We start from the raw sequence: 21,369 nt of genomic DNA on the forward strand, positions 1-21,369 counted from the left end.
TGTAACTCCCGTTCTTATGATTTCCCTCCCGGAGGCTTTGCGGGCCTGAGTTGAAAAGGTCAAGGGCAGTTCCCCCTTCGTCGTCCAACCAGGTCTCGCTGCATTTCTCCTCCGTTTGAACTACCGGTCCAGTGTAGCTGTTTCTTCATGCATTGAGCCTTGCTCGTAGTGTGCTCTCGTGCTCCACCTTTAATCCCTGTGGGGAAGGTAAAGGTCTGTCAGGTTTGCATGGTTACTGTCAATTGCCTGACTCTTCCTAACCCTTGTATTGGGACATGCCAGGTAAACGGCTCTGATATTAGTCGGTTGTCATTCTCTGTGTAAGAAAGGGTTTGTGTTGTAAAAGGAGTGGGGTAGAGTTTCCAAGTATCCTATGGGATAAGGGTTTGTGAAACAAACAGGAATGACAGGAATTATTATCATGAAATGAGCAGGTAGGATTGTGCGAATGGTAGTGTTTTTTCAAAGCAGACTGGGAGATCAGAAAATAAGAAGGAGAGGGACGGGTAGAAGAATAACTAGGAGTGTTCGGGTAGGAAACAGGAAAACAGAGATTCTGGGCGGTGTTGTTTTAAAGTGTAACAGGGTTTGGGTTCCTAGAGGATTTACCAAATGCAGAGGTATTGGTAGATTTTGGTAATGGAGATATTTTGGGTAGAAGGGAGGTTGATTTGGAATAGCCTATGGCGGCCTTGGATATTTCATCTTCCTCCCCGGTGTAATACCATGTATCATCTGGCATCCTCTCCGAACATAACTCCAGCTCCCCTACCCAGGTTATCCTCCCTCACTCGTCCACCCCCAGGGTTGGGATCTGAGAGCACCATCCCTTCCCAGGTCACCTGAATAAGGGATTCTCGAGGTCTGTTTGGGGGAACACCGTCAGGTTTCTTACAGAGAGCAATATTTTCAACTACAAGACCACAGTTTCTCTTCCTCTTTTCACTAGTATGGACCTACCTACTACAGAGCCATCTTCCCCAAAACTACCAGAGGAGACCCACCCTATGTTAGACTAACAAAGAAACTTGAGGTGTGGGGTCCGCCCACGCAATTAGTACAAGTAAATCCTTACCAAGATATGCCTCAGAAACGTATGTATGGCTGGTTTTACCATAACATGCCACCTCACTCTAAAGTGAGGGCTTCAGCCAAACAGACAAGCAATCTGAAGGGTATCAAGACTATCCCCACGAGTAACACACTGCACTGAAAAACACTTCAAAATAACAAACTAGATAATAATACAAATGTAACAACATAAAACGATTCATAAACTTCCTAAACACATTCACACTTCAACCTGCTTAGTCCCTTCAAATCACACAAACACATCTCTTGTCCTACCTAAAAAAGGAATTAAAAAACCATGTTTCCTTTTTCTCCTACTATACCCCACTTGGTTTACCTGACAAAAATACACTTAAGTTTAGGTGGAAACTTCGAAGCGCTCCAAACGGGTGCTCCCCCAATCGGTTCTGCTTCACAGCTAGGCTGCGGAACTTATGTCATGGGGACCAGACAGGCCTCTTGGTGCCTGCAAACCACTTCTTTTTCATGCACAAGCTTGTCCCTGCTCCTACCTTGCTCGCCAAATTGTTGGCATGGACAATTAGTGCCGCCCCTTTACCCAAATTAGGCCCACCTCTAGGATTAGTAAGTGCGCCTTTGCCCACAAAGCAAGTTTATTGTACAGATGGCAGGGAAGCGGCTCAAATGACATCTAACAGTCACACTAACCCTGGTCTCCCTGAACCACACAAAGAACACACATGATATACAGTTTGCAATTACAATGTTTACATTTCCAACACACCCCTTCCCAAAACCTCTCTATATTTGGTGGCAGCCTTGCCTCTTAGTTACACAACAACAGAATTCCTATTAATGATGCACACAGACCTGCCCCAACAATACCTAAGCACATGAATATGAGAGAAAGATATGTAAATTCCCTTTTGACCTATTCATGTTTGCTGATTTGATTGCACAAATCTGTATGGTGTCTGATTTTTATGACTTTTACATCACTGACTTTCTCTATTCACATGAGGTCCGTCCACTCTCTGAAAACACAATCTCTCTCTGGAAATGTATTACTACTGATCTCTGCAAGTGCCCTCAGAGAGGCCACCTGTTACAAATACCCTGTGAGTTCACAAGATGCCTATCCCTTACAACAATGAGCTCTCCTGTTTACCAGAGATCATATCTTCCCTTCATCCACCAGCACTTGAGCCACCTGCAAACTGACAGCAGCCACTGCATTGACCAACTTACAAAACATGTTCCCTGACTGCTGACGGGGCTTTTGCAAAACTTTGCCACAATTGTGAAAACACCCTTCTAATCTATCCACAATCCGAAGACCCATGATACACAGAGCAACTACACCTCATATATTTCATATCTTTTACTAAATTAAAAACATACTTCCCATGCATTTAAACCATTATGTGTGCATTTGTATACCTATTATGATCTCCTCTCATGACTGCCCTTCATACAGCTAAACTCCACGTGCACATTTTATTCGCCTGCTTCACCTGAGTGGGGAGGGCCCCTCCGTGTGACAATGTTTCATCATTATGTTTCTGCACACATGCAAATCTATAAAGGTATTGCCTCTACACAAAACAACACAAAGTAACATGAATGTAACACTTATCCCATTTACCATAAATATTGTAAAATATGTAGCAATTTGTGAAAGTGACAGAAATAACAATGAGGACGTGTCCACCCCCCCAGTCAGTGGTATGGCACGCACAGTTCAAAGTTTTCCAATTTCCCAACAAGCGTCAGGCTCATTAGGGGCCTGTGCAAGCACTCGCTACTCAGCGCAGCCATGCCTGTTTCAATATCTTAATACATGTCCGTTCTAGGCCTTGTCAGTATCTGGTTGGCATCAGCTTTGTTGGCTCGATCCTTCCCTGCTGGGTTGAGGACCTTTACAGCCCCTCTCATACGGGTGTTGCACTTTGGATGTTCTGCATATTTCCCTCATTCACTGCAGTTGCCATGGTTTCTCTTCATAGTCCCATCGGTCTTCCTGCTTTACTCAGATCTACCATATCTGCCCAGCTCCATGCCTCTGTTGTATTTGGGAAGAACCGAACTCCTCTGGGACCTATGACCCTGAGTGTCTCTGGGCTTATTGTGGCATATTTGATCTCCTTCACCCTGAGTTTCTTCCACCCAGAGTCGAATGACTGCAATGCTTTCTGGACTGCCTTGCTGAAATCGGGATATGTGACGACTGTCGACCCGTTTACTTCCATGGTGCCATTCTTTCTTGCTGCCTACCATATGAAATCATTATCCTGGTAATTCAGTAGCTTCTCTATCACCTGCCTCAGAGGGCTTCCTAGCGGTAGTGTCCTGCCCGGTACCCTATCTGCCCTTTCCACAGAAAAGAAATTGTAGAGCCCACAGTCCTTCAGTCATCCCTCCAAAAACAGTCCCATGGAGGGTCCTTCAGTTGTTTCTTGGAGGAGTGACAAATCTAGGGTGTTTGTCACTTCTCCTTAGAGGGGAGCCACCCCCTGTGAGACTAAAAAGTTGAGCCCAGTCAGCAAGACCCTCCCTTCGGGTCTGGGGACAAGGACTTCCATTCTCGCAAGGATCTCCCTATACATGCATGTCTGCATATATAGGATTACCTTTAAATACCAAAAACATGGTTTGCTTTTTTTTGGCTTCTGACAATGCTGGACAGAGTACGACATCGCAGGAAAAATCTAACATTGCTTGGAACACAAAACAACCTGTAAAAATGTGCAAGCAAATCATGGAGATGGAGCGAGAAGCATACGCAGGAGAAGCCCTCTGACATACGCACACATAAGAGTGGGTTGATTCCTCTGGCTCTGCGATGTATCTGCTTTGTCTACTTTTTGCCTCCGGTTTCTTGCCTCTCTCCCAGGCTCTTCCACGCTATATAAAAACCTCTAATACCTAAAGATAAAAATGATGGCTCTGGTTGCATTGGAGTTGGTTGAATTGGTTATTGGAAGATAGAAGGGTACACATTTGCTTATAACATGCTGGACCTTGTGGGTCATCTGCCCGGTGGTGGGTGTAGTGTAAAACCGGTAGATTTAGCTATGATTAATTAGACAGGTATGTGCAGTAAAGACAGCGTGCTAGGGCCCATCTTCGTTGATTTCTTAGGAGTGTTCATGGCATGTATGCTTTGTTTCAGCTGAATGAAATGTCTTTGTCAAGGATTTTATTGATTTGGATGAATGTCCACCTGAACACTTCCAGGGTTGCGGGTTGTGGAGAGCAGTCCTTCCAGGGACAGGGATGACTAGCAGGGATTATCATGTGAAAATGTTGTCAGCTGTTGCCACCAAACCAAATAGCAACTATTTACTCTACACATTGGAAAGGAGCTGAGCCGCAATTTTCTATTAGTAAAGTGGGGCAGACTGACGTGTAACCTAATGTTTACAGTTTTACCAAAGTGTGGCAGGATTTCTGAAATTGTGTTTGCTTAGTTTTCAAGCTAGTTCTGAAGAAAACATGAAAAAGACATGTTTTGGCCATGTGGATTCCATGTGATTGCCTGGCCATTGTCTGCCTTCTTGTTACATCGGGGCCCATCTACCTCTATATGCATCTTCCTCAGATCCATGGGTTTTTTTATTCGTTGCTTTGCTCTGCTGCTGGTTTCTTCCCTAGGCAGTGTGCAACCCTCCAGTCTTCCTACTTCGTGTCAGTCCGACAGTCACTTCAGGAACCGTGAGCCTGCAGAACCTGCCAGGAACTTCTGCCTCAGCTACAGTCTTCTCCTTCATTTAAGGTACTGTTCTAACCCGGTTATTCGTTCCGTCCGACCGCGGTGAAAGTGTTTGAAATCTTTTGCCAATCCGAGGGCTTGTCCTTCTCTACTCTTTTAACTATCTTTTCTTCTGACCAACTTCGTTTCAAACTCTTGGCAAAGACTTAACCGCAAACTACTCCGAACTGTGTGATCCTCTGCAAAGATTCTGAACCACTAACATTGGACCAGGCCTATTGAATTGAATCCTCACTGTAGCAAGCCTTTTCTAGATTGCCCTGCCTACTTACTACTTGCTGTCCTTTGTGTAGCTGTGTGATACTGCTCACTTAACTCTTGAGACAAGTCTGGCTGCTCAGCCATCGCTACCACATTGCTGTGTAGTACAGGCTGGTGCCAAAGGTGAATTTGTACTGTCACTTGTAGTCTTAATTGTGTGTGGTGTTCCCAAAGGGTAATACATACGATTCTGCCTAACAGTGGTTAATTTCAGTGTGACCTGTGTGAGTGGGAGTGAGAAGAAGATTAGGGAACCTTGGTTGGAGTAAGTGAGAAGAAGTGAGGGATACATTTGGGTGCTGTTGCATACAGTGTTACATCTTGTACAGTTCTCCCATCTTCAACCTCACCCTCCTGCTGCTCCAAAATGAATTCAATTTCAAAGGTGAGAGTAGGCACACCTTTGCTCTCAACCATGTACAAAGCGGCAGTGAGTTGTACTCTACGGAGGAGCTGCCTCAAAAGCCTCCTGTGATCTGACAGCTATACTAACAGCTGCTGCTGAATGAGGGCTGAGTGCTTGCCACTCGGCAGTTCTGCTTCATTGAACAGTTCTTGAACCAGTGGAAGGCTGGGAGCCTCCTGGAGTGCCTGGCCCTCCCAGTGCAGCACCTCCTTGTCTTGATCAAGGCTACTCAACTGTGTGGCTTTTGTATAGAAAATTAAAACAGTGTGTGAAAGAGAGGGAGACGGAAATGGGTTATTATAGAAGTGGAGGCTCCATCAAACAGGTAACCTTTACTGCTAATAACATGAGACCAAGTGCACTGGTGCAGATGCTCCCAGCTGGGACACTGCTCTCCTGCCACCACCAACTTGCAACTGACACTTTCTAACATCAACAAATAAAGAATAGTCTTCAGTGCCAACTTAGTTACAGAACAAAACTCAAGCAGCTGTTAACTATATACACTATGTACACCATGGTGAGGATATACCATAACAGGGGGCATACAAAGACAGAGGAAGAAATGTAGAAACATAGAATTAGATAAAGAGACAGAGAGAGACAGATACTTAGAAAGAGAGAGAGGCATACAGAGAGGGAGAGAACGGCAGGGGGAGACATACAAACATAAAGAGAGAGCTATGCATAGCAAGAGGAATAGATGGATGCATCCATAGATAGGTGTAGAGAGAGAAACAAGATAAATACATAGAGAGATAGAAATTGATTTTAAAAAAGAGTGACATACTAACGGAGATAGAGACAAAGAGATAGGGATGGAGAGAGAGAGACATACAGCTACATAAATATAGGCACATACACAGAGGCGCATACAGAGGTAGAGAGAGAAGAGAAGAAAGAGAGAGTGAAAAATAGTGGGAGGAAGAAATATAGATAGAGGAAGAGAAAGAGAGAGAGAAAGACATGGAGAGAAAGAAAACGACTGTCAATGTACTATGACCCTGAGTTCAATGGTGGTGCGAGCATCCTCCTCCTGCATATGGATGACAGCCAGCTCATAGGGGTGCTTCTAGTAAAGAACTAAGGGGGGAAGAGTATTCCAACACCAGCAGAGATAGAGTAGTAGTAACACAGAGATGGCAAATACTGTTCTAAGAGAGTGAGAGAGAGAAAGATAGAAAGGCAGAGTAATAAAGCACATACACAGTGGAGGGGGTGTGAGTGGGTAAGGCAAAGGACTAGATACAATCCCAGTAGATTTATTGTATCCGCGCCTGGCATTCGGATCCCATTTGTATTCAAACTATTCAATCAAAGAATGAACAAGCAGGTGTGTTACCCCAAAATTGACATGGGGCAGTAATAAGGCCTCTTCGTAAAAAAGGGCACAATCCGAACCAAGTAACTAAAGACAGATTGTGTTGCTCGATAGCATGTCGGATTTCCATTTCAAAATAATGTTGAACTGTTTACTTTACTGGGTCTAGGAGAATACACTCTGTCTGATTTTCAAGCTGATTATCCAGAGAAAGTTGGTACTGTCGATCAACATTTTCGATTTTTCGTGTTCCTTGCTAAATTTGCTTTTATAATGACAACAAACACTTTATCTTACTTTTATTGACCTTAGAATTGCAGTGGTCACATTTATGCAACATAAACTCTGCCATATCGGTTTTTGTAGGAGTTGTACTATCCATACAAGTTGTGCAATAACACATAGTTGTAATATTGGTTATCAGATAGGCTTTAAATAAATTGTTTCAATATCAGGTACCAAAATATTTACATTATTGCATTCTATAATGGGGACCATCGCACAAAACCGATGCTAGGTGTGTTCTTGCTTTAATGTTCTTGAGCATTCTTTTCACTATAACAATAATAATCAACAAAATGCACAATTTCATACAATTATAATGTTGGCCTTTGGTTATTAGATCAAGAGTTTTTTTTCTACAGGTGTTCAAAAAATACATTTTAATTATTAGGAACTCAATATATGTATCATTACATTCTGTAATGGCCACCATCATAGAATATCAATGTTACTTGCGGCCTCTCTTGTATGTCCATGGATGTAATTGGATTTTGTCTGGCAGGAGTACAGGGGCGAGTTGGACTAAAACGGCCCACTCAGCCCTCACACTTCTACAAACCAAAACCCAAAATGGTCAAAAAGGTAAAACAGGGACAATCAATTGCCTTCACCTTTCAGTGGTAATGCAGGCCAAGTGCAGGCTATACTCTTAAGATGAGTGTAAGGCTGAACCTGTAGTGACACAAACAACACACTATTACATGCCAAAAATAAATTGAATATCTAATCAAGGGTCTATGAAAATATAAACACTTTAATAAAACACACCATCTGGAAGAGGAACGAAATAGATTACTATATAAAAACCCACCCCAAAGGAAAGAACAGAAGAGATGTGGCAGACTGGAGAAAGTAGCAATCTGAGTTTAGTTCCAAGGGTGGTAGGTAACATACTACCAACAAGGATATCTTGTTGAAGACAGGGATGATTGTGACCTAACCCGTCTCTAGGGTCCAAGTAGATCGTGGGGGCAGTTCTGTGTCATAGTACCTGAATTCGGTTTTGGTGGGCTGACGCGTCAGACCCAGGTTCAAAAAAAGGTGCAAGCTTATCAGGCTCAGTCGGACACATAGGATTGTGATGTCCTTTTCAACAAGCAGCATTGTTCTGGATGGCGAACGCGGATGCTCGGTGCAGTTGAACGGCGGCGGTTCACGTGATGCCGCTCTGGCCGGTCAAAAGAACCCTTCAACATTTGGCAGGCCGAGTCGGCAGGTGGCAAGCGTGACGTGGTGATCAAGGGCATGTTGATGTGCAAGAATGAGGCAGCAGTTCTTAAGTGGTGAGCAGGTGCTTCGTGCCTGGCAAGTTACATGCTTTGGCGAGGGCATGATGCAGTGTCGAGCTGAAGGTGATTCAGTGCAATAGTTTAAGTGGATGGTGGAACGCAAATACCAGCACCTGCGTCCTTCCCTCTTGCTCAGGATGTGGTGAACACAGAGCGACCGGTTCAGTGTGGGTGAGCAGGGAGCTACTTCTGATATGGTTGTCAGGGATGCTGTGTGCCCTTCACAAACGACTTGATGACAGGATACTCCAGTTCAGGGTCTGCTCTTCTGGCAGAGAATATCCATTGCAGATTGTCGGTACTTGTCCACAGCACTCGTCACTCCATATGTGCTTCAGGGACAAATCTTTCTTCTGTCTTGGACGGTTCTTTCTTCACATCCAGCAGAGGACGTTGGCCAGTGCAACTGCCCCAAAATATGTACAGGTGAGATCCTTAAGAATGTCTCTTCGGCCTTAAAGTATCCTTGAGGAAGTGAAGGTGTTCTGTTGAAGGTGTGCAAGACCCCTATTTTTAAGGGCCAAAGTCCCCAGGAAATTTGTCTAAAGCCAGCCTGCTTTAGGGGATCAATACCTGCTCTTGGCTGTTGTGGACCTTGCCCTCTTGAGCTTGCACCCAGAGTGCTTTGCTCTAGAGGAAGTGGGGGGGAACAGGAAAGGGAAAGAGAATCATCGCGATACAAAATGGTGGAATGATTCCTCCACTGCCCATGGCACTCCTGCCTATTCTAGTCCTGCATCCTTCCCTCTGACTGAACAACAAAGACCTTTGAATGTGCAGCACCATGGTGTGAGGTGACTCCTCCTGAATGGGTGTGCTCCTTTGATACCTGGGCCTGGGAACAATGTTCCCTCTAATTATCTTTGGCTGTGTGTGTCAAAGAATGTTTGTGTGCGGGCAGTGCTTTAGTCCTGTGCGCAACTGAGTGATGCAGTGCAGGTGACGGTCATCGCTGGTGTGCCGGGCCGCCACACAAGTGTTTATTGATCCACTGTGCAAGCGAGGAATGCAAATTTGTGGCACAACAAGCTCTACTCCAAGGGACATTTGGGTGTTCTATTCTCCTCCAAAAACTAAAACTCATCAGAAATGGTGTCTTTTTAAATCTGAAAACATTAGCAAGATCTTTTGTTTTATGATGGATTGGTACAAGAAGGGAGTCTGGTTCTTCTGGTGGAACACAGATTCCGCCTCACAAATTAATATTTAGAACAGTAGCAACAGTAGCTCCTGCATTCTCATTTCACTAAACATATGGAATATTAAGGAAATGCTTTCTATTGATTGAGGGAAATAAGCAATATAAGAACATGATTAATGATAAATATGACTAAAGAAAGGGGGTATGGATGGATAGTAAAATAAATTCAAGTAATTCATGTAATGTCAGATTGTAAGTCAAACCCACAGTCTCAGAAAATTTGCCAAGAAAAGGATGAAAACAGCATCATAAGAGAGGGGGAATCTTAGTCACTTACTTGTATAGCCAAAGCAGAGATCCAGCAAGAGGCAAGGCAACACTCTAACAAGGGTTTAGTTTTGTATATTATTTTTACTGTTTGATTCAACATGAACAAAAAATATAGTTATTTGGAACTAAATGGAACATGAACTTGGGAGTAGGGGACAGGTAAGTAGCAAATTTCAAAAACAATTGTTTTACAGTCAATTAAGAAAATATAATAAAACGTATGTAAATATTACAGAAAACAAACATATTTATCATCAGATAGGAAAGCAACAGGACAGAGAGCACCAGGTGCCAGTTCTGCCAATAGGACAAATACAAATCTACAATTTCTTTTTTCCAATGAAGGGATGTGTGAATGCCGTATATACCAATTGGCGTTGGTTAAAGTTGAAGTACCAACATCAACAGGTATACATTGAAAGCTTGTTTCTAATAAGCTTTTGTTTTTAAAAGGCAACGTTGTCACTGATGAGCAAAGCATCAATAAGCTCAAAAAGTAAGTATGTGAGAAGACAGGCCAAACAAAGTGTCAGCATTGATGGGAAGATGTTAACTTAAAACACAGTGGTTATTTTATCACACTTCACTCGCTTGGCCGTTCCCGTGGCAGTGGCACTACTAAAACTTGATTCATTGGAGCTCTCAGACCCCACATGCCTCTCTTGTCTGTCTTTGCTGCTCTTCCACTGCTGATACACATCATCAAGATTTATTTCATTATGTAATAGATGCACCTTTGTTCACATGAGCAGGTCAAGGTGACTTTCTTTCATTTGGTTCCTTGATTTGGTCTTACTGCTTTTCCTGAGACTGAACCCTCTCTCACACTCTGCTCTTGAGGCTTGAAATGTGGAGTATATGTACATGTGCTGCGCCACTACATTGTACTCTGTGGCATGTTGAAGTGTGAAATAAATTCAGCATGTCTTGAAAACATTTTAAAGAACCGCACTTGTTCTTCTCTGCTACCACGTACTTCAAGGCATTATATTGCGTAACAACAGAATCCACCACAAGCATGCTAGTGTCTGATTCTAAACAGTCTATTAAATCTAAAATCTCTTTGTATTTTTCAGCAAGATGCTTAACATTGTGTATTCCAAACTCAAAGCTGCATTGTTGAATTACTTTGATAGTGAACCAAAATCAAAACTGGCCCAGTCCAGTTCGTTTTCTGCAAACCTTTTCCCCACATGCTCACATACCAAGCCAATGAAACTCAGAATAGATGCAGTACTGAAGTCCTTCTCGTTGTCAGAGTATGTTTTGATCAGATCTCTAACTGTACTGCTCCAGAACACTTCCTGATCTAATTCCTGACGAAGGTACTCTCCCCTCATCTGGTTGATCTTGCCTCGTGCAAACTGCATGGCTTCAATTGGCGTGAGACTGCTTTTTTGGAGCAACTTGGACAAGCCTGCTAGATCGTGAAGAATATTTTTAACACTGCCAAAGAAATGTGATAAGAGGGGTCAGACAGTTTCTTGAAACAGTATTAAGCTATAGGATCATTTTCCTCCTTCATTTCCTGATCAAAGTATTTTAGCAACATCTCATAATTGTGCATTAATGCATTCACCGCAAAATGTCTTGATAACCACCACACTTTGATAACCACCGCACTTGACAAAGCATCACATTCAATGACTGATGCCATTTCTTCAAATTTTGATTTTCTCAAAGAAGATCTGCAAAACACAGAATAAAATGTTCTTAACAAGGTTTCTACTTACCTAATCATTGGTACCTTCTTCCTAGTATCCCTGATGCCCAATTCCTCATGGTGAGCTACACAGTGTCGCTCAATTAAATGTGAAATAGATTGTTTAAGCCTTGTAGCAACACTGTTGTTTTTGCCAAGCATAATGGATGCACACTCTGATGTGAACATACCATTTTCAGCAGATTAAGACCATTGTCAGAGTAAAATTCAGTAATAGCTGAAGTGACAGCTTCCACATTGCAAGACGTTAAATTGACAATGCCACCAAACACAGTTCAGGACAACATGCTCGTCTTGGGAGCAAGACGACGCAGAGCAACACAGGTTCGATCCCCGGGTACGACTCCACGCTTAGAAACCTCTATTAAGAATGTTATAAATAACCAATTACAATTAGAGCGGGGCATACTGGGAATGATGACATAGCTCGGGAAGGAGGGTGTTTATAGCACATTAGCAAATTAGAGAGCCCATTAGTTCCTCAGAAAACACACCAATAACATAAATAGCCAATAGCAGGAGAAATGATGTATACTGGTGTATAATCTATTGAACAAGAATAATATAAGATCACACATGCTACAGAATATTGCAACAAAAATGCAAGGCAATTAGGCAAAACACTTATTTGATGTGGGCTGGGCTGTACGATTTGTACTTGTTGTGGCAGGATGTTAAAGAGGAGCTGGGGTTCAATCTATGCTTTGATAGTAAATAGAAATTGACATTGGCATGAAATGGCAGAGATCTGTATATGTGTGGTGCAGGCAAGGATACTGGATATGGGGAGCGGTGCGGCACAAGCAGAACACTTGGAGGGCTGCCAGAGGAACAGAGGCAATGGGGCTCATATGTGAAAAATCATGGTGGGTGCATGCTCTTAGGCCTCGTTGGATTTTCTCTTCTTTAGGTGAAGTCTGTCACGCAACAACGGACAAATATGGGTACTATAAAAGCTATGTGCCAAAGAAACCATTGATGCTTTAAACCCGTTTCCTGATGGTCTAGTTCATGTGCCAACGGTGCACGTGAAGTGTGATTACGTTTGGGCTTTCTAGGAGATTACTATTGCATGCATTTTGCACTGCAGTGTTGCCTTTTCAACTCAGAAAGTTACAATTTAAAACACAATTTACCACACAAAATTGAGAAGAAGCAATGCTTACAGTCACTAAGAGCACACCATTTTTTCAAAAGAAAAAAGTGGGGTTAGAGCTGGGTGGGGGTCTCTGGGACTCCAAGTCCCAAATGGTTTTCACAGAACACAGGTGGTGCCAGATAATGTTAGGTAACACTATGTCCTAATGCCGGAAGCATTACTTCATGAAAGTAAATACCCACCCGACGGCATACAGCACATTTTACCATTTTCTGAATATACAAGCCTGCGTGCGTATTTGGTGCATTGCCTTTTACCTCTTCCTAGTCACCACAGGCAACCTAGTAATGCTGGTTCTCTCCTCCGCAGTATGTCACTCACTGGCCCGGATGTCCATGCACAGGCACACGTTTTGCTGCCTTTCCAAATAGCCCCTACTTTCCATGCTCACGGGTGGGTAACCAACAATCCCACCCAGACCATGGCCAGTGCCTGTGTCAGTGCCACCTGCCTTTTTTTAAAGAAATTCATCCCTGGCTGCCCGGGAGCCATTCCATGACGCACTTTATATTCCCCTACATGCTGAATATTTCCTCAAGTAAATGTCCAGGAGCTTTGTTATATCCCCCAAAGCACCAGCAGGCAGCTACCACACCGCCCCCCGGACCCACACCAGGCCATATGGGGTTACTGACTGACTACTACCATGGCCTCCACCCCCACCCTTCAAATGGGTCCCGTTAGTACACAGCATTGCTCATCCCCAAACACATCCTTAATTTGTTGTGACTGAGGGGGACAGCAGAGGTAGGGTAAAGCAAGGTGAGGGAAACGGAAGGGGACAAATAGTACACTAGTTGACTTCTTATTTGCAAGTGATTGCCAGAGAGAGAGCAGCAGATAATGCGTGCACTCAGCGCAGTACTCACCTCACTTGTCCCAGGCAAAGGGAAGGGCCTGTCCGTGCCACTGCAGTGCTGCTCACTGCCCAGTGCCTAGTAGCGTATGGGCCTGAAAAAAGGCTGGAGCACCCGAGATCACAGCCACCACACCGGAGAGCTCCAACCAAGGTGTCATGCCTTAGGCACGAGGTCGGACTGGAATGGGAGGGAGCAACCGTGGAATTACCGTATTTGATTGGCTGTCACATGCTGGCAACCGCTGCTACAGCCAATCATATTAAAAGCATGGTGTGAGTGACTGTGCAGAGGTCCATGCCCGTGTTTGATTGGCTGTGGCAGTGCCGCACGTGAAGGCAAGCGCTGCAACAGCCAAATGCCAAACATATGACAAGCATGTTGTGAGAATCACTGTGCAGGGGTCACTGATTGGATGAAGTATACATAAAGTATACACAAAGTATGCACATACACATTGTAATTCAATTGGTCCCCATTGGCTTGCAGTACGCCTATTTCACCAATCGGGTGTATCGGCAGGAAGAAGCCGGCCATTTCCAGAAGGCATTTCTAAAAGGCCAAGATCCTGTCAGGCCCTGTTCATTCCATCAAGATCACCTACACATCTAAACCCACCCTGCCTCAGCCGAGCTGCTGCCAAGGTAAGGGAGAACCAGCAACATGCCAACTGCTCGTGTAGCATTATTCTCCGGTAAGCAGGAGGGAATTAATGCATGAGATGCACACGATAATGCTACGACACTGCCCCGACTTCTGAATTACAGCTGCACACTCCCCACTCGCTTGAATGAGAGCTCTGTTTTCCATGGAAAACCCCCAGTGGGTGAATTAAAGCCGCATTTCGCTATTCTGAAATGGCCGCCCCATTGTAAGGTACATGTTGCCAAGCAACGTTCTTCAGCTACCCGAAAGGCGGAAGCCGGCCCTTTCCAGAAGGCCATTCTAAAAGGCCAACATCCTGTCTGGCCCTGTCTGGCCCGTAACACTGTCCGCACTCTTCACTATGTGTTTCCACATATGTGGGTAAGCTATCTTCACTTTGCCACTCACTCACCTTGTCGATGATATCCACGGCCCTACGCTGCAGTGACTTTCCGACATGAACTATACCAAATGACATTCTGTACAAATTCAAATGACTTGTACCAACATCTGCGTCATGTCAGCATTTGTAATCATGCTTACAATTAACTGTGAATAAGCATTAGCATTCGACTATTCGCCTTACCGTGTCACATTTGGCTGCCTTTTACTAATTTTAGATTTGGTAGCTCTCGTCAAAACGCCCACGATTTGCATCTAACTAATTGTGGCCTTCCAATCAACACCACTGCTCCTGTTTAACATACATTACATGCTCACTACTAGTATTAGTTGTAATACTATGTGATCTGCACCGCACAAAGTCATATCTGCTATGTAATGTAGCTTTGCTCCCGACACTGCTAGATATACTTGTTCTTATCTGCCTCTCCTGTCTCCTACACTTGCCAACAATCGCGCAATCTGGCCCATCTTACCTACGGCCTGCCAACATGTGCAACAACTAATGTCGGCTGAACTGCATAGACCACTGGTTGTGCCCTTTACTTGCTATGCCTCATGCTCTCAGAAAATGAGGCCGAAACAGTCACATATTCTGCTAAAACTGCCTTACTACTGTTATTAGTAAAACTGTGATGAAACTGCTTACACATGTATTTAAAACAGCGCCTCATAAATGTTGGTAGTTATTTTGTGCTGTAAATGCTTAGACATATGCGGATACTGCCACAACTGTCCTTTTTCTACTACTCCGACCGTCCTCACACCTACTGAAATAGGCATAACCTTTATTCCTTGACCATTATGAACGACATGTACTGATCTGCACCTCACTTGAAGTACTGCAGTGCTATTGAGTCGACAGTGCCTCCTTTACCCTATTGCCTTGCTAATATCTCATATTGTGCTACACCTTGTCCATTTGTCACCTGTGTGAGGGTTCTCTAGCCTATTGCCTTACTTATTTTCCTTATGGTGCCACATCTAGGCTGTGTGGCATTGCCAATAGCACAACATATAGCCTACTGCAACAAAGGTTCTCTGCATACATACCTACCTATCATGTTGTTGCAATTGTTATTGTAACTGTATTTATATGCACTAGCCCATCTGGCTGCCTGTGGATTGTATAGTTCCATACCTATCATACCATGACTCTAATGACCCATACTAGGCCTCTTCCTTAGCCCACCTTACTACTTATGATGACCTACCACAATATTAACGAACTGCACCGTTCCACATCCATCAACCAAACCTACAGTGAATCAGCCTTCATGCAGTGACCTCAGAAATTAAAGACTAGGCTCTAGACTTACTAAACATTCATTGACATCGGAGACACCCCAGGAGAAACCATGTATACCACATCACCCTAACAAATCAATATCTAATACCAGTTTGCCATCACAACCATCTCAATCAACAATACCTTGCAGACCATAAAACCTAATAAGAACTTAGACAAGGACGACCTCTCCCAGTCCACTAACCCCTATATCAAAGGCGCTCTAATAAACGATCGATCTATATTTGCACATGCTACAGATATAGCTGATATTATCAATAAGGGAGAACTAGATTTCCTAGCTATCTCTGAGGCCTGGCTCCATGCTGCAGCAGGACAATCTCTCCTTTTTGCCATTCCTGACTCCTACACCATTGTAAGAGCGGATAGAGAAATGACAAAAGGAGGTGGCGCCTTTATTGATAAGTCAAGCCTTGCGTTTAGAGTATCCACTGCCCCTATGGTCAAGTCATGCGAACTTCTCACAGTTAAATGAGCCACCTCTAAATCTAGCACCCTAACCATCCACCTAATATACAGACCTCCTGGCCCCATTGGGTCCTTCGAGGAAGACCGTATCACCATACTTTCGGCCAATACCAACCCACTTCACAACTATTATTGTTAGGTGATTTCAATTTGGGATACCAAGATCCTAACGACTACTCAGCTAAGGCACTCGCTGACTGGGTAACTGAACTAGACTTCACACAAAGAGTCGTCCAACCTACCCATGAAAAAGGGAGAACACTAGATGGGGTTGCTACCTCAATTGTGAAACCTTAATCATAACCATCGAATCCCAGACCTGGACGGACCACTTTCTAATTTCCTTTACTACCCGTGCCAATGGACCAGCCAACAAATCTACCATAATAGCCCAAAACAAGAAACCTGTAATGAAAGGATTCACAATGCCAGCTCCAGTACAAAGGAACTATTTGTAATCCTGAGGGAATTGGAATCACCCATGCCCCCTGATGATTCGTGCCCAAAAAACAAAGAATGGTGCACAGACATCCAAAATGTGTTCTTTCCAACAAAATTGTCACTCTCCAAAATAAAATAGCAGCTAAAAGGCTTAACCTCTCTAATTCAGAGACCTCCCAGAGACCTCAAAATAACCCCGTCCTCAATACACTTCAAGAATTAAAATGTGCCCAAGTGACTACCGCAAAGGTCGAAAAGATCATAGCTTCCCTTAAACCATCAAGATGCCAAGGTGACTTGTGCCTGGCCCAAATAATTAAAGAAGCCGATAGAGACCTTGCCCCATTCATCACCAATCTAATAAATGCTTTGTTTAGGATGTATTAGGTACCTACAAACCTTAAGGAGGCATGGGTTCTGCCCCTGCTTAAGAAAGCGACATTAGACCCAACCATCCCAACCAATTATAGGCCCATAAGGACTCTCCCATTTATACTTAAAATAATTGATAAAGCTGCATAACTTCAGATCCAGCGATATCTAGAGACTAACAATCTCGGGCTTCAGGCCACTCCATGGAACTGAAACTGTGTTGATCGATCTGAAAATGCAAATAGATCAACTGAAAGATAACAGACAATGTGCATTACTTCTCCTACTAGACCTTTCAGTCGCTTTTGATTTATTGGACCACAATATCCTCTGTGAATACCTCTCATCTGCGGCCGACTTCTCGCAAGAGGCCGTAGACTGGATCAAATCCTTTCTAAGTAACAGATCGATGAGAGTCTTCTTTCCTTCTGCTGCTGCGGACCCAGCCTCTATTACATGGCGAGTGCTGCAAGGCTCTTGTGTCTCTCCAACAATGTATAATGTATCTACAAAGCCTCTTTGACAAATTGGATCATTTGGGTGTCATCTGCACGAACTGCGCAGATTCCTCTCTTGGGCAACTATGACACAGACCTTGCCTTACTAAACAAAATGTATGTTATCATCCAGGCATGGATGGCAATCCACAGCCTCTGCCTGAATGATGAGAAGACTGAGATTCTGATCTTAAGTGCCCCTACGAACCTTAATAAACTTGATGCCCAATACTCTTCATTCAACATAGACGGCAATATTATCAAAGTCACTAAGGAGACTAAAACACTAGTTTTTTACCTTGATTCCTCTCTGAACTTGCGCAAACAAGTTAATGAGACTGCCTCTGCAACCTCGTACACATTTAAGCTTATAAATGCTTGCAAACCGTACCTATCGACAAATTGCTGCATCAGACTAGTGAGAGCTTTAATCTTGTCTAAACTCGATTACTGCTACACCCTCTATGCAGGAGAAAACAAACAAATCTTAAACAAACTCCAAATATTACAAAATAATGCTCTCAGAACAGCCTTGAGTATCCCAAGGCGAGAACATATCTCAGAAACTAGAAGGAAGCACAAATGGCTCTCCATCAAGGACAGCATTAATTTCAAATTAGTCTCCATTACGGATAAATGCCTTAACAATGCTGCTCGACAGTACTTAAGAGAGAAAGTCATTAAAACAAACTCATCTCGACCCACTAGGTCTACCAACTCCTTTTGCATTACAGTTCCACGGTTCAACTTGAAAAGAGCTGGCGGCAACAGCTTCCCTATTCATGCTGCCCAAGCCTGGAATGCCCACCCCCTTCATTTGCGCACTGATCAGACCTTCCAAAGTTTCAGGACTAACACTACAAAGTGACTAGTTATGAACGACATTGTACAGCCGAGTGCTTAGAGCACACTGAGGTTGTAATCGATTTTATCGATAATGCACTTGTTTCACTCAGCAGTATACATCTCCTTTACATGCCTGGCCTTTGTAAATTATCTGTAAATGCTTTCTTTCTACTTTGTTGACCTGCCTAGAAAACCATATGCATGTCTTCAGAGTGAAAGGTGCGAAGCCGCACATTTGTGCGGCTTACAGGGAACATTGGGACATCTGCCAGCAGGTAAAGCAGCCACAGTGCTAGAGGTGTCCTCACTTCACCTTTCTGCCAGAGCAGATGAAGTAGGTGACAGGGTTTTCCCCTATGAACTTTGGGGCCCATTCTTGGCAAGAGGGTGCAAACCTTTATCCTTACCCTCTTTGGATTTTCTATCCCTTTGGCATCTGGTTTGGATGCACTAACCTTGGCTTTCCTTTGGACGCAAGTAGCCACTTACCGATCAGCAGCCTTCACAAGTTCCCGAGGGTCTGTGATGGTCTTGTCCACTTAATGCTGGTGTAATTCAATCTCGAATCGTTTAAGCATACTCTCACATCCAATCAGATTAAACATGCCCGTAAATGTGTCAACATTGTTACCTGTAACCCAGCCACTCAGATACTTCAGGGATTGATTCATAAATGCCTCAAAGATTTGACTCCCCTTCTTGGTGAGCGCTCTAAAGCTCTTTAGGTACTGTTCTTGGGTCTTGCAGAACTTCCAGAGGACTGGAGCCTTCATCTTGAAATGGATAGGCCTCTCCTCCTGACTCAAATGAATAATGACATCAGTTCCAACCATCGGTAGACAGCTCATAAGGACTGCACCCCACAACTCTTCCTCCACCTCCGGAAGGTGGAAAGCTAACTCTAGCTTTTCACACCCGTCAAACATCCTTTCCCTCCTCATATGGCTGGACTTTGTCCTTGGGCTTCTCTTAGGAGCCACCACTAGAGATACTTCCTTCTCCACTGGAAGTTTTAGTTGCCTCTTTCTGGGCTTCAAGCACCATCTGCTTCTACTCCTCCAGGCCTACCCTCCTTTCTTCCAGGTGGTAGAGCCTGTCGGGTCGATTATATTGAGATTCCCTAGGCTGTAGATTACACTTGCTGCAAATGCTGGTATCTGGGCTGGGAACAGGTTTAACAACAGATGGGGAACCCTTTTTTGGAGGGTGTGGAGTCCTTTCTCAGGGCTGGAGGAATTCCACAAGCCCGCCACACATACCGCAGGTTCAGTGGACACAGAGTGGACAAAAGCCAATGGCAGGAACTCAACATAGGTCTACATAGCAAGGCAGTGTCTCACACACACACGCACACACATACACACACACTAAAGATGCAATGTCAATGATGGGTAATGCCTAGAGAGCCAGAAAACAAGCAACTAAAGGGATCATAAGTAAAAGTACAAAACGTAGTGATCAGGCAATGTTGAAACCAAGTACAGTGAAGCGTTAAATGAAATAGTTAAAAAAGAGGGAAGCATGCACACACAGGGGAACACACAATGGCCCTCATTACGACCCTGGCGGAAAGCGACTGACCGGAGCGCCACAGCGTAAATAGCGTTTCCGCCATTGCACGAAGGAGCAAAGTGCGGCCCATTCCGACCCATCGGGCACGAGCACCACGCCACGGCGGAAGTGCAAAGTCCGCGATGGCGGAAATGACCCCAAAACGGCCCACACCGCCGCCGTACGGCGCCCTAGGTGCAATACCGCCACCCCTCTTAGCGGTCACCGCAGTGTGCGCCTACCGGAAAGTACGGTGACCGGAAATATACGGAAACGGAAGTTAAAACACGGGCCCGGAACGGGAAACATCCCGGCGTACACCTATAAAAACACTAAAACCACACAACCACTCAAATCACTACCCTGAAACACACCCCAACCCGTCAACCACCCTAGCGAAACCAAGAAAAATGGGAAAAGTAGCGAAGAAAGCGTGCGACCGCAAGCGGCAGGTCCACTTCTCCCGTGAGGAACTCACCGTGCTAACAGAGACCCTCCAGGAGAATGCTGCCGTCGTCTTCTGCACGCAAATGACCAGGACGGCACTTGCAAACAAGAAGGCCATATGGGCTCTGGTGGCACAGCGGGTAAGTGCGGTGGGGACCGCACCCCGCACCCCACAGCAATGCCGCAAGCGATGGGACGACCTGCGGATACGCGTCCGCAGCATACTCTCTGCCAACCGCAACATTGCCACAGCCACCGGGGGAGGTCCTGAATCACCCATCAAGTTGACCCCCTGGGAAGAAATCTGTGCCTCCACCATCGGAATGGAGAGCATAGAGGGAGTCGGAGGGATGGAGAAAGGAGTGCAGACATCCGAAGATTCAGGTAGGTGGGCCAGATAAAACAATGCCAAATCCAAACAGTCCATCCATGTGAAGTACCATGCGTCCACATAGTGCAACAGAAACACATGTCCAGGAGAACGTCCACACACATCGGCCTGATAGCGCACGTTAAAACCCACAATAAATACATAAATAATTAAAAACCCCTAAAACACGCACTACACGTGCAGCAGGCACACCCTAACTGCATGCTGCCAAACAACTGCACCCTCACTCCACACACAAATGAAAGCACCTCCAAGGCCCCGACCCAAATCACCCTCAGGTACCACCCCAAAGCATGTGATACAATGCCATTCCAAATCCCACAGACCCATCAATAACCCTCGCCCTCCTTTACTCCACCACAGGGTCCGATCCAAACGACGAGCTACAGGACACCCCTACCAGCACACCTGCAAAGAGGGCCAAGAC

The sequence above is a fragment of the Ambystoma mexicanum genome, chromosome 6p, assembly GCF_040938575.1.
Source record: "Ambystoma mexicanum isolate Mex_15411 chromosome 6p, UKY_AmexF1_1, whole genome shotgun sequence".
NCBI lineage: Eukaryota > Metazoa > Chordata > Amphibia > Caudata > Ambystomatidae > Ambystoma > Ambystoma mexicanum.